This window comes from Somniosus microcephalus, chromosome 8, assembly GCF_052327205.1.
Source record: "Somniosus microcephalus isolate GS21.2 chromosome 8, FLI_Smic_1.0, whole genome shotgun sequence".
Lineage (NCBI taxonomy): Eukaryota > Metazoa > Chordata > Chondrichthyes > Squaliformes > Somniosidae > Somniosus > Somniosus microcephalus.
Window position 1 is genome coordinate 192,143,223 of NC_140994.1, and position 12,685 is coordinate 192,155,907.

The window sequence follows — 12,685 nt, forward strand, 5'->3', positions numbered from 1 at the left end:
CCTTTCCCTCCCTCCCAGAGCCACAGTAGGGTTCCCCTTGTCCTCACCTTTCACCCTACCAACCTTCACATTCAACGGATCATCCTCCCCCATTTCCGCCAACTCCAGCATGATCCCACCACCATTTCAGCATTCCAAAGGGACCGTTCCCTCCGCGACACCCTGGTCCACTCCTCTATCAACCCCAACACCCCTTCCCCTTCCCACGGCACCTTCCCATGCAAACATAGAAAAATAGGAGCAGGAGTCAGCCATTCGGCCCTTCAATCCTGCTCCGCCATTCAATATGATCATGGTTGATGCTCTATCTCAATACCATATTCCCACTCTCTCCCCATACCCCTTGATGCCTTTTGTGTCTAGAAATCTATCTATCTCCTTCTTAAATATATTCAGCGACTTGGCCTCCACAGCCTTCTGTGGTATAGAATTCCACAGGTTCACCACCTTCTGAGTGAAGAAATTTCTCCCCATCTCAGTCCTAAATATCCTACCCCATATCCTGAGACTGTGACCCCTTGTTCTAGACGCCCCAGCCAGGGGAAACATCCTCCCTGCATCCAGTCTGTCTAGCTCTGTCAGAATTTTATACAATTCAATGAGATCCCCCCTCATTCTTCTAAACTCTAGTGAATACAGGCCTAGTTGACACAATCTCTCCTCATACGACAGTCCTGCCATCCCAGGAATCAGTCTGGTGAACCTTCGCTGCACTCCCTCTATAGCAAGTATATCCTTTCTTAGGTAAGGAGACCAAAAGTGTACACAGTACTCCAGGTGTGGTCTCACCAAGGCACTGTATAACTGTAGTAAGACTGTACTCAAATCCTCTTGCAATGAAGGCCAACACACCATTTGCCTTCCTAACTGCTTGCTGCACCTGCATGTTTGCTTTCAGTGACTGGTGTACAAGGACACCCAGGTCTCTCTGTACATCAGCATTTGCAGGAGAGATTCTACCTTCCACCCTATCACAACACCTGCCCTTTTACCTCCTCCCTTCCCACTGTCCAGGACCCCAAACACTCCTTCCAGGTGAAACAGCAATTTACTTGTATTTCTTGCAATTAAGTATACTCTATTCGCTGATCACTATGCAGTCTCCTCTACATTGGGAAGACCAAAACAGATTGGGTGACCACTTTGCGGAACACCTCCGTTCAGTTCGTACGGGTGACCCCAAGTTTCCGGTCGCCTGTCACTTTAATTCCCCATTCCACTCCCACTCTGATCTCTCCGTCCTCGGCCTCTTACACTGTTCCAACGAAGCTCAACATAAGCTCGAGGAACAGCACCTCATGTTTCAATTAGACACCTTACAGCATTCTGGACTCAACATCGAGTTCAACAATTTCAGACCATAACCTCGGCCCCTATGTTTTCTTTTTTCTCTCACATGGTAGCTGTTGATGATTCTGCCATTGCCATTTACACCTCATCTAGAGTCATCTTTTGTTTCTTAACTTGCCCCATTACCATCTCCTTTTGCCTTGCACCATCATCCCTTTTGTCTTTGAATCTCTCCTGCCTTCCACCCAATCACAGACCTTCCCTTTGTTCTTTCCTGCCCTCCTCCATTTCCCTGCCCCACACTTGCTTAAAAATCGGTTACTTCTCCAACTTTTTCCAGTTCTGACGAATGGTCATCGACCTGAAACGTTAACTGTTTCTCTCTCCACGATGCTGCCTGACCTGCTGAGTGTTCCCAGCATTTTCTGTTGTTGTTTCAGATTTCCAGTATCTGCAGGATTTTGCTATTGTATAGGGTGTTTATCGTTCAATATGCCGGTGGGGGGGGGGGGGACATAATTAAAAAAAAACTCACCACTTAACATTTCCAACAAGATTGTATTGAACGGATTATCTCGTACTTAAAAAATATTTGTGGACACAACTAGACAGCACAATAGTAAAACACTAACTTGACTGCCACTACTTGGAACCAATCCCAGGGTCACCCACTAAGCCACAGTGGCAATTTTAGAAGTGTCTGTAAATAGTGTACGAGATTTTCAATCCTAGGGAATTGTGGGGGCACATCCACTCTCTGCCACCCCACCAGGACATTTTTTTGACATTATTTGGTGCATTTTCCAAAACTTTAGTTTAGACTTTTTATATTTATTTAAATATTTTCTGATGTGTATATTACTTCATACGAGAGGATATACTCTACTGAAAACTGTACTAAAAACTTAAATACTTGCTTCTTGACTCTTGTTCCTTGCTATACCACTAGACTTTTCTCAGACTAGAAATGACTGCTGCTGATACAAGTCTGATATTTAACCTAGCACTGTCTTAACACCTTGTTAAATGTTTGATTACTAATATATCCAACAGTAACCTTTAGTCTCAAAATTAATCACTGTTAATAGTGTATTGATTTGTATGTGGGTTCAATGATGACACATTCATGAAAGAGAATGACTTTTTATCTAAAGTATGTTCAACTCAGTTAACAGCATTACAGGAGACACCATCTTAGAGATCCATCTAAAACAAAACTAAAACTAAACTGCTTGTCTCTCACATGCCCTCTGCTGGTCAGGCATAAATAATCAAACAGGCAAATATGCTGGTAAGGCATCATAATCAAACAGGCAAATACCATCACTATTTGCTGATATCATTACATCTCCCTTTCTTAAAACAAAAGTATTTTACTTTTATCTAACAACATATTTTCTTTGTATTACTCTGCATTTTAACTGTAACACTTAATGAACTTACATTATCATGATCAAGGTTTTTTAACCTTGTTTTGTGTGTTCACATGAAATATGTAAATACCTAGAACTTGAAGAGAGAATAAGATAACATTACTTCCTTCTATAACAAGAGTCCTTAAACTTGCTCAATGAGTCTCTCAGGAGGCTTCACGCGTCTTGAGGATTTTCTGATTGATTGTCCTTGAATCTGAGTTGTTGCCTCAGATGATGATTTCTCAGCTGTGTGATCAGGTTGTTCAACAGTATCAGTCTTTTGACCTGCTGTGGCTGGTCCCATGAGAAGATCCCGATGATTTCTTCGCAGAACAGCACCCTCATCTGTCTGAATGGTGTATGATCTTGGTTGTACTTCACTCAGGACAGTTCCCTTCTGAGTCCATATATTTGTTTTGTCTTTGAACCTTACTTGGTCACCAGTGTGGAGTTCAGGTAGGTTTTGTGTTCCTCTGTCATAGTAGTACTTTTGCTTTTCTTTCTGTTGTTCTTTGAACTTCCTCACTTTCTCCCCCTCTTTTGTTTTCAGGAGGTTCTCCGGGATGGGTAGGTTTGACCTTAGCAGACGTCCCATAAGGAGTTGGGCTGGCGACATACCACACTCGAGCGGCATTGTGCGGTATACAAGCATGCTCTGGTAGAAGTCAGTTCCACTGCCTTTTGCCTTGTACATCAGTCTTTTCACTGTCTGGACCAATTTTTCCACTAGTCCATTGGACTGTGGAAAGTGAGGACTTGACGTTGTGTGGACAAAGTCCCACTCTTTGGCAAAGTGTCGGAAACTTGCATTGTAAAACTGGGGTCCGTTGTCTGTGAAGACCTCGCTTGCCACGCCATGTCTGGAGAATATGGCTTTCATACATGTTATCACAGCATCTGCAGTGGTGGTGTACAGTCTACAAACCTCTGGATACAGGGAGTAATAGTCTGTGACTACAAGATAGTCCTTCCCTTGACATACGAATAGGTCAGCGCCTACCTTCTGGTAAGGTCTGTCTGGCGCTGGGTGTGGCTTTAGTGGTTCTACCGGATTGCTTGCTCGATATTTCAGGCATATTGTGCAGTTTGACACCTCATTTGTCACATCTTGGTTGATTCGTGGCCAGTACATCACCTCTCGTGCTCTTTTCTTACACTTTTCGATTCCCAGATGTCCTCCATGGATCCTTTTTAGCATCTCTTTTCTTAGACTCTTTGGGATAACTATTTTACTTCCTTTGTAGATGATGTCTTCGACCACTGATAGTTCCGCCCTGCAGTTCCAGTACTCTGCCATGTCAGGTGAGCAGTCTTGCTTCATGTTGGGCCATCCATCCAAGATGCTTTTCCTCAGTCGTCTCATTGTTTCATCTTTGTTTGTCTCCGTCTTTATGAGCTCCATTTTTGCATCTGCTATGGGCAGTGCACTTGTGATCATGTCCACGTAGGCGTTCACTTTTTCATCCATTTTGGTGTTTGCGGGCTCTCCTGGGTCAACAGCTCTGGACAACGTGTCTGCTGTATACATCAGCTTACCCGGTGTGTACGCAACATTCAGTGTATAGCATTGCAGCCTGATCATCATTCTTTGTATTCTAAGCGGACAGCTATTTAGTGGCTTTTGGAACAATGCAATCAAGGGCTTATGGTCAGTCTCTACACTGATTGCTTGTCCGGACACAAACTGGTGAAATCTTTCACAGGCGTATGTGATGCTGAGCAGCTCCTTTTCTATTTGAGCATATCGCATCTCCGCGTCTGTCATTGAGCGCGATGCATATGCAATAGATTGCCAGTCGTCATATTTTTGCAGAAGAACGGCACCGAGCCCACTCTGTGATGCATCTGATGATATCTTGATGGGTCTCGCTGGGTCATAAAACCTCAGAACTGGTTCCTCTGTGAGCAGTTTCTTTAGATCGCTCCATGACTTCTCATGCTCATGATTCCATCCCCATTCTATGTTCTTTTCAGTTAGTCTTCTCAGTGGCGCCATCTTTTCTGAGAGGTTGGATATGAATTTACCCATGTAGTTGATCATTCCATTAAACCTCTGCACGTCCTTTTTGCATTGTGGCTTTGGCATATTCTCGATGGCGGACACCTTTCTGGGATCTGGTCTGATGCCCTCACTGCTAAGGATATCTCCCATGAATGTCAGTTCTGTCACCCCGAGCTGGCATTTCTCTCTATTCACCTTCAGGTTTGTTTTCCTTGTTGCTTCCAGCACTTTTTTCAGTCTCTCGTCATGCTCAGTTCTCGTGGTTACCCATACTATGATGTCATCCATTGATGTATCAACTCCCTCCAGGTGCTCATTGATCATATGGATAGTTTTGTGATACACTTCAGGAGCTGAGGCAATGCCAAATGGTAACCTTAGGAATCTGTATCTGCCAAATGGACTGTTGAACGTGCACAGTCTTGAACTTGCCTCGTCCAGTTTCATCTGCCAAAATCCTGATGATGCATCTAACTTGCTGAAATACTTTGCATTTGCAAACTGTGACATGATTTCCTCACATGTAGGAAGCTTGAAGTGCTCTCTCTTTATTGCTCTGTTTAGATCTCTTGGATCCAGGCAAATTCTGAGCTTTCCATTCTTTTTGTCCACAACAACGAGGGAACTCACCCACTCAGTTGGCTCATCTATCTTCTGAATCACGTTCAGGCTTTCCATCCTGTCCAACTCTGCCTTCAGTTGCTTTTGAAGAGCAAACGGAACTTTTCTGCATGGATGTATGACCGTTGGCATACTTTTATCTACTCTGATCATGTGTTCTCCTGGAAGGCAGCCTAGACCCTTAAATAGGTCATTGTACTCTTTCATGAGTTCATCATAGACTGTCTCTCCTTCGCTTTCCACAATGAGGACTCTCTTTACCAGGTTCAGTCTCTCACAGGCTATTAAACCTAGTATGGCTTGCACATCCTTTGGCACCACGATTAATGCTAGCGTGTGCTCTCTGTCCTTGTGTGTCACTTTGACAATGCATCTTCCTTTCACTGGTATATTAGTACCTGAGTATCCTGTCACTTTCACTTTTATTCCATGTATCTTTGGTCTGGGTCTAATTTTCTTAAAATCAGTCTCTGATATCACATTAACTTGTGCTCCAGTATCCAATTTAAATGGAATGTGTATGTCATTCACTTTTAGTGTCAACATCCAGTCTCTTTTTTCTTCTTTTTTGTTTTCAGACACAACATCCACATAGAACTCCTCTATCGAAGCAGTTCGGGAGCATTTAAACTAGTATGGCAGGGGGCTAGAAACCTATGTAGTGAAATAGAGGAAAGTGAAAGGCAGACAGAAATAAATGATAAAAGGGTGAGGAACAAAAAACAAAGGGCCAAACTAATTCATAAAAAATGTGAGCATAAAAAAAGCCTGAGGGTTTTATACCTTAATGCGAGAAGCATCAGGAACAAGGTAGATGAATTAGCTGTGGAAATAGAGGTTAATAATTATGACCTAATTGGGATTACGGAAACATGGTTGCAGGGTGAGCAGGGCTGGGAGCTTAACATACAGGGGTATTCAGTATTTAGGAAGGATCGACAAAAAAGAAAGGGAGGAGGGGTAGCATTGCTAGTAAAAGAGGGGATAAATGCAATTGAAAGGAAGGATATTAACTCAGTTAATACAGAATCTATATGGGTGGAGCTAAGAAATAGCGAGGGGCGAAAAACATTAATAGGAGTGGTATATAGGCCTCCAAATAGTAAAATAGAGGTTAGGGAGGGCATCACGAGGGAAATTAGAGAAGCGTGCAATAAGAGCACAGCTGTCATCATAGGTGACTTTAACTTACATATAGATTGGACTAGCCTAATCAGTAAAAATAATGAGGAGGAGGAATTCCTTGAGTGTTTGAGGGATGGTTATCTGGATCAATATGTCGAGGAACCAACTCGGGAACAGGCTATATTGGACTGGGTACTGTGCAATGAGAAGGGACTAATCAGTAATCTTGTTGTACGGGGACCCTTGGGTCAGAGCGATCATAACATGATCGATTTCTCACTCGAAATGGAGAGCGAAGAAATTGACTCAGAGACTAAGGTCCTGAATTTAAACAAGGGGAATTATGATGCCATGAGACGGGAACTGAGTAGGTCTGATTGGACAACGTTCCTGGGAGGACTGGAGGTAGATAAACAATGGCAAACATTTAAAGATAGAATGACAAAATTGCAAAAATTGTTTATACCAATCTGGCATAAAAGGAAATCTAAAAAGGTGACTCAACCGTGGATAACAGGGGAAATTAGAGACAGCATAAAATCCAAAGATAGGGCGTATAAAATAGCCAAAAAAAGCGCCAGAGCGGAAGATTGGGAACAGTTTAAGATAGAGCAAAGGAGGGCAAAGGGCATAATCAAGAGGGGCAAAATAGCTTACGAAAACAAGCTGGCGGAAAATATAAAAACTAACTCCAAAAGCTTTTATAAGTATATCAAAAGGAAAAGACTGGTGAAAACCAAAGTTGGTCCATTGCAGTCAGATACGGGGGAATATATAATGGGAAATAAGGAAATGGCAGATCAACTAAATGCATACTTTGGGTCAGTCTTTACGAAGGAAGACACAAAAAACCTCCCTGGGATATCGGGAAAAATAGGGACATTGGCAAAGGAGGAACTGACGCAAATCAATATCTCTAAGGATATGGTGTTAAGGAAGCTAAAGGGATTGAAGGTGGACAAATCCCCAGGGCCTGATAACATGCATCCTAGGGTACTGAAGGAGGTGGCCCTAGAGATAGCGGATGCACTAAGGATGATTTTTCAGAATTCATTAGACTCGGGAACAGTGCCGATGGATTGGAGGGTAGCTAACGTTACCCCACTATTCAAAAAGGGGGGTAGGGAAAAAGCAGGTAATTACAGACCTGTAAGCCTTACATCAGTTGTGGGCAAAATGCTGGAGTCCATCATTAAGGATGAAATAGCGGAGCACTTAGCAAATGGGGACAGGATAGGACAGAGTCAACATGGATTTACAAAGGGTAAATCGTGCTTGACTAATCTATTGGAATTTTTTGAGGGAGTAACTGGTAGAATAGATGGGGGAGAGCCAGTAGATGTGGTGTACCTGGACTTCCAAAAGGCCTTCGATAAGGTCCCACATAAAAGATTAGCATGGAAAATTGAGGCTCATGGGATAAAGGGGAAAGTTTTGGCGTGGATAGGGAACTGGCTGTCAGATAGAAAACAGAGAGTTGGAATAAACGGCTCATTTTCTGAATGGCAGGCAGTAACAAGTGGGGTACCACAGGGATCTGTCCTGGGCCCCCAGCTGTTCACAATTTACATTAATGACCTGGATCAGGGAGTCGGATGCAGCATTTCCAAATTTGCAGACGACACTAAACTAGGAGGGGGGGTGGGCTCAGAGGAAGAGACCAGGAAGCTCCAGAGCGATTTGGACAGACTGGGCGATTGGGCGGATAAATGGCAGATGCACTATAATGTGGACAAGTGCGAAGTTATCCACCTTGGGTGCAGGAACGGGAGGGCAAATTATTATTTAAATGGCAATAGATTGGGAGAGGGGGAAGTACAGAGAGACCTGGGTGTTCTTGTACACCAGTCACTGAAGGCGAGCATGCAGGTGCAACAGGCGGTCAAGAAGGCAAACGGTATGCTGGCCTTCATAGCAAAAGGGTTAGAATACAGGAACAGGGATACCTTGCTGCAGCTGTACAGGGCACTGGTGAGACCACACCTCGAGTACTGTGTACAGTTTTGGTCGCCTCATCTGAGGAAGGATGTTCTTGCCATGGAGGGGGTGCAGCGGCGATTCACCAGGCTGATACCAGGAATGGCGGGAATGACCTATGAGGAGAGACTATGTAGTTTAGGGATGTACACACTGGAGTTTAGAAGATTGAGAGGGGACCTCATAGAAGTGTATAAAATTCTGACAGGTCTAGACAGACTGGATGCAGAAGGAATGTTTCCCTTGGCGGGTGAGAACAGAACTAGAGGACATAATTTAAGGATAAGGGCGAAACCATTTAGGACAGAGATGAGGGGGAATTTCTTCACTCAGAGAGTGGTGAACCTGTGGAACTCATTGCCACAGAGGGCAGTGTACGCCAGCTCATTAAATATATTTAAGAGGGAATTAGATATATTTCTACGGGCAAAAGGGGTTAAGGGTTACGGAGAGAAGGCGGGGACGGGATACTGAATTAAAGGATCAGCCATGATCTCATCGAATGGCGGAGCAGGCACGAAGGGCCGAATGGCCTACTCCTGCTCCTATCTTCTATGTATCTATGTATCTATGTATCCCGCTTTCATCTACTGCATGGACCTTGCTTTGTTGCACTTGGTTCTTACAGCAACGGTCATAATGGTTGTTTTTGTTGCAACTATTGCATGTTTTACCATATGCTGGACACTTTTTGGTGGATGCTGTGTACCGCATCGACCACATGACTTTCGATTGCCCCTTTCATTTTTGTTCGCTGGCCACGCCTCTTTTTTCACATTGGCGCTCTTTTTGTTAAACGGTTTGTGTCCGTTCTTTCTCACTGCATCCACGTTGCAGCTATTGTCACTGAACAGTTCCTTTGCCTGCGACTTCACAGTCTCTGTAGCCCTACACAGTGCTATGGCTTTTCCCAGGTCTAGATTTTGCTCTCTTAGCAGTCTTTCCCTTAGACCATTATCTGGAATACCACACACCAGTCTGTCTTTTATCAGCGAGTCTGTCAGTCCCCCAAATTCACATGTTTTGCTTTGGTTTCTCAGTTCAGTCACATACTAATCAATAGTCTCTCCCGTTTTCTGTACACATGTGAAAAATCTGTGCCTCTCAAATGCCACGTTACGTTTAGGTATGCAGTAGGCCTCAAACTGTTCCATTATTTTATCCAACTTCATTTTGTCTCCATCAGCAGCGAATGTGAAGTTATTATACACCTCCAGCACTTCATCACCCACGACATGTAAGAACACTGACGCTTTCATTTTATCACTTTTCTCGTCAGCTCCGATTGCCGCTAAATACAACTCCAAACGTTGTTTAAACCTCCTCCAATTTTCAGCCACATTACCTGTCAACTGAAGCTTCGCCGGTGGGTGTAATCCTACCATTTTTTCACTTCATTAGCTATTCTCCAATGGTAAGTAACGATGTTCTCTTTTGGCTTGCTAATATGTGGAGAGCTGATTTAACTTCAGATTTTTCCTCTTCATCTCTTTCAATCACTTCTGACACCATGTATTGATTTGTATGTGGGTTCAATGACGACACATTCATGAAAGAGAATGACTTTTTATCTAAAGTATGTTCAACTCAGTTAACAGCATTACAGGAGACACCATCTTAGAGATCCATCTAAAACGAAACTAAAACTAAACTGCTTGTCTCTCACATGCCCTCTGCTGGTCAGGCATAACTAATCAAACAGGCAAATATGCTGGTAAGGCATCATAATCAAACAGGCAAATACCATCACTATTTGCTGATATCATTACAAATAGAACAGTATAGTATAAAAATAACTCTTCATTTCAGTAACTACCACGAGCCTCTTGATCTTGGCCTTGACCATGTGTGATTTGTCATCTTGTGCATTTAGAGGCAGGTCCTCACCATCCAAAAATTAAAAAGGACTCAGGTTACCCTTGATAACATGCTGGCAAAAAGTTAACCTCCAACAATAAAAAACAGGCATACTCAGTACACCCTACTATGCTCTCCACTAAACCCCGAGTCATCTACAAGCCCAGTCACTCAGCATAACTCATCAGTACCATCATCTACTATGTCAACTATACCATGAGTATTTTACATTATGCGTGCAATGTATGTCACCATATTTTAGCCGAAGAAAAATTTCAATAAGAAAATACTACTTGTGTCAGATGTTCTTTAGTATCCAGTCTCAAGTTATACTTTATAATCATCTACAGCATACAGGTTCACAATGTTCTCCTTACTTATAGCCCACTCCACCCTGTCCAATCTAACAAATGAAAACCCAAACAGCGTCAAGAATAGTTCTGATGTTTAGTAGCATTCCATTTACATGGTTCCATTTTTCTAGGACTACTAAGTCAGGCATGGTAGGAGTTAATAATGATTAAATCTCCCTCTATATTGAAGTAAGTTGAAATACTGAAAAATTGACGTAGATATCAGCAACACAAAAATAGAATCCATTTGGATAGAGATAAAATATAATAAAGGATCAATCACACTAATAGACATAGTCTACAGGCCACCTAATAGTGGAAGGGAGATGGAGGAAGAAATATGCAGACAAATTAGGGAAATTAGTAAAAAACATAGAATAATAATCATGGGGGATTTCAACTACCCCGATATTAATTGGACAGAAGAGGTAGGTAAAGGGGATAAGGGAATGGAGTTCCTACAGTGTGTACAGGACTCCTTTCTAACCCAATATGTAAAAAGCCCAACAAGGGAGGACTCACTATTGGATCTAGTAATGGGGAATGAACTAGAGCAGATAAGAGAAGTAAAAGTAGGGGAACACATAGGCATAATATAATACACTTTAAGATGATAATTGAGAAGGACATAAGTATGACGAAAACCAGGTTAATAGATTGGAGAAAAGCTGATTTTGAGGGGCTGAGAATAGAACTTGGGGGATAAAAATGGGCAACAATATTGGCAAACAACGATGTAGAACAGCAATGGGAAACATTTAAAACGGTGTTCAACAGAGTGCAGGAAAAATATATTTTGCTAAAAGGAAAGAACAAACTAAATAATAATGAGACTTCATGGATGAATAAAGGGAACAATTGAGGGTAAGGAAAGAAAGACTTGCATTTATGTAGCACCTTTCACAACCACCGGATGTCTCAAAGTGCTTTACAGCCAATTAAGTTACTTTTGAAGTGTAGTCACTGTTGTAATGTGGGAAACGTGGCAGCCAATTTGCGCACAGCAAGCTCCCACAAACAGCAATGTTTTAGTGATGATGGAGGGATAAAAATATTGGCCAGGACACTGGGAATAACTCCCCTGCTCTTCTTCGAAATAGTGCCATGGGATCTTTACATCCATCTGAGAAAGCAGACGGGGCCTCGGTTTAACGTCCCATCCGAAAGACAGCACCTCCGACAGTGCAGCACTCTCTCAGCACTGCACTGGAGTGTCAGCCTAGATTTATATCAGAGGTGAGTGTGCTACCCACTGCGCCACAGCTGAAAGAGGCATACATTAAGTACATAGACAGCAGGGGAGTGCATGATAAGGGAAAATACAAAAAGATTAGGAGTGAAGTCAAAAAAACAATTAGGGAGGCAAAGAGGAACTATGAAATTAAATTATCAAGGAACATAAAACAAAATAGTAAAATATTTTATAGACATATCAAGCAAAAAATGAAGGTTGGGATGGGAATAGGATCATTAAGGGATAGACAGGATAATACCACAGGTAATGATAGAGAGATGGCAGAAATATTAAATAATTATTTTGCTTCAGTATTTACCAGGGAGATAGAACAGGTGGACATGACATTGGATGATGAGATTAGTAATGAGCTAAGTGCATTTAAAATAAAAAGAGGGGACATATTAAATAAACTAATCAAACTCAAAGAGGATAAAACCCCTGGTCCGGATGGATTGCATCCACACATTTTAAAAGAATCTAGGGAAGAGATAGCAGAGGCATTACTATGCATATTTAATAATTGGTTAGAAAAAGGTGTGGTGTCAGGGGACTGGCGGGTAACTAACGTAATACCAATATTTAAGAGGGGGGATAGAATATGTCCAGGGATTTATAGACCAGTCAGCTTAACATCGGTGGTAGGAAAAATAATGGAATCCCTACTAAAGGAGAAAATAGAAGACCATCTAGATACCAAAAATATAATAATGAATAGTTGGTATGGATTTCAAAAGGGAAAGTCTTACTTGAGCAACCTTATTGAATGTTTTGAAGAGGTAACAAAGAGAATAGACAATGGTAATGCAGT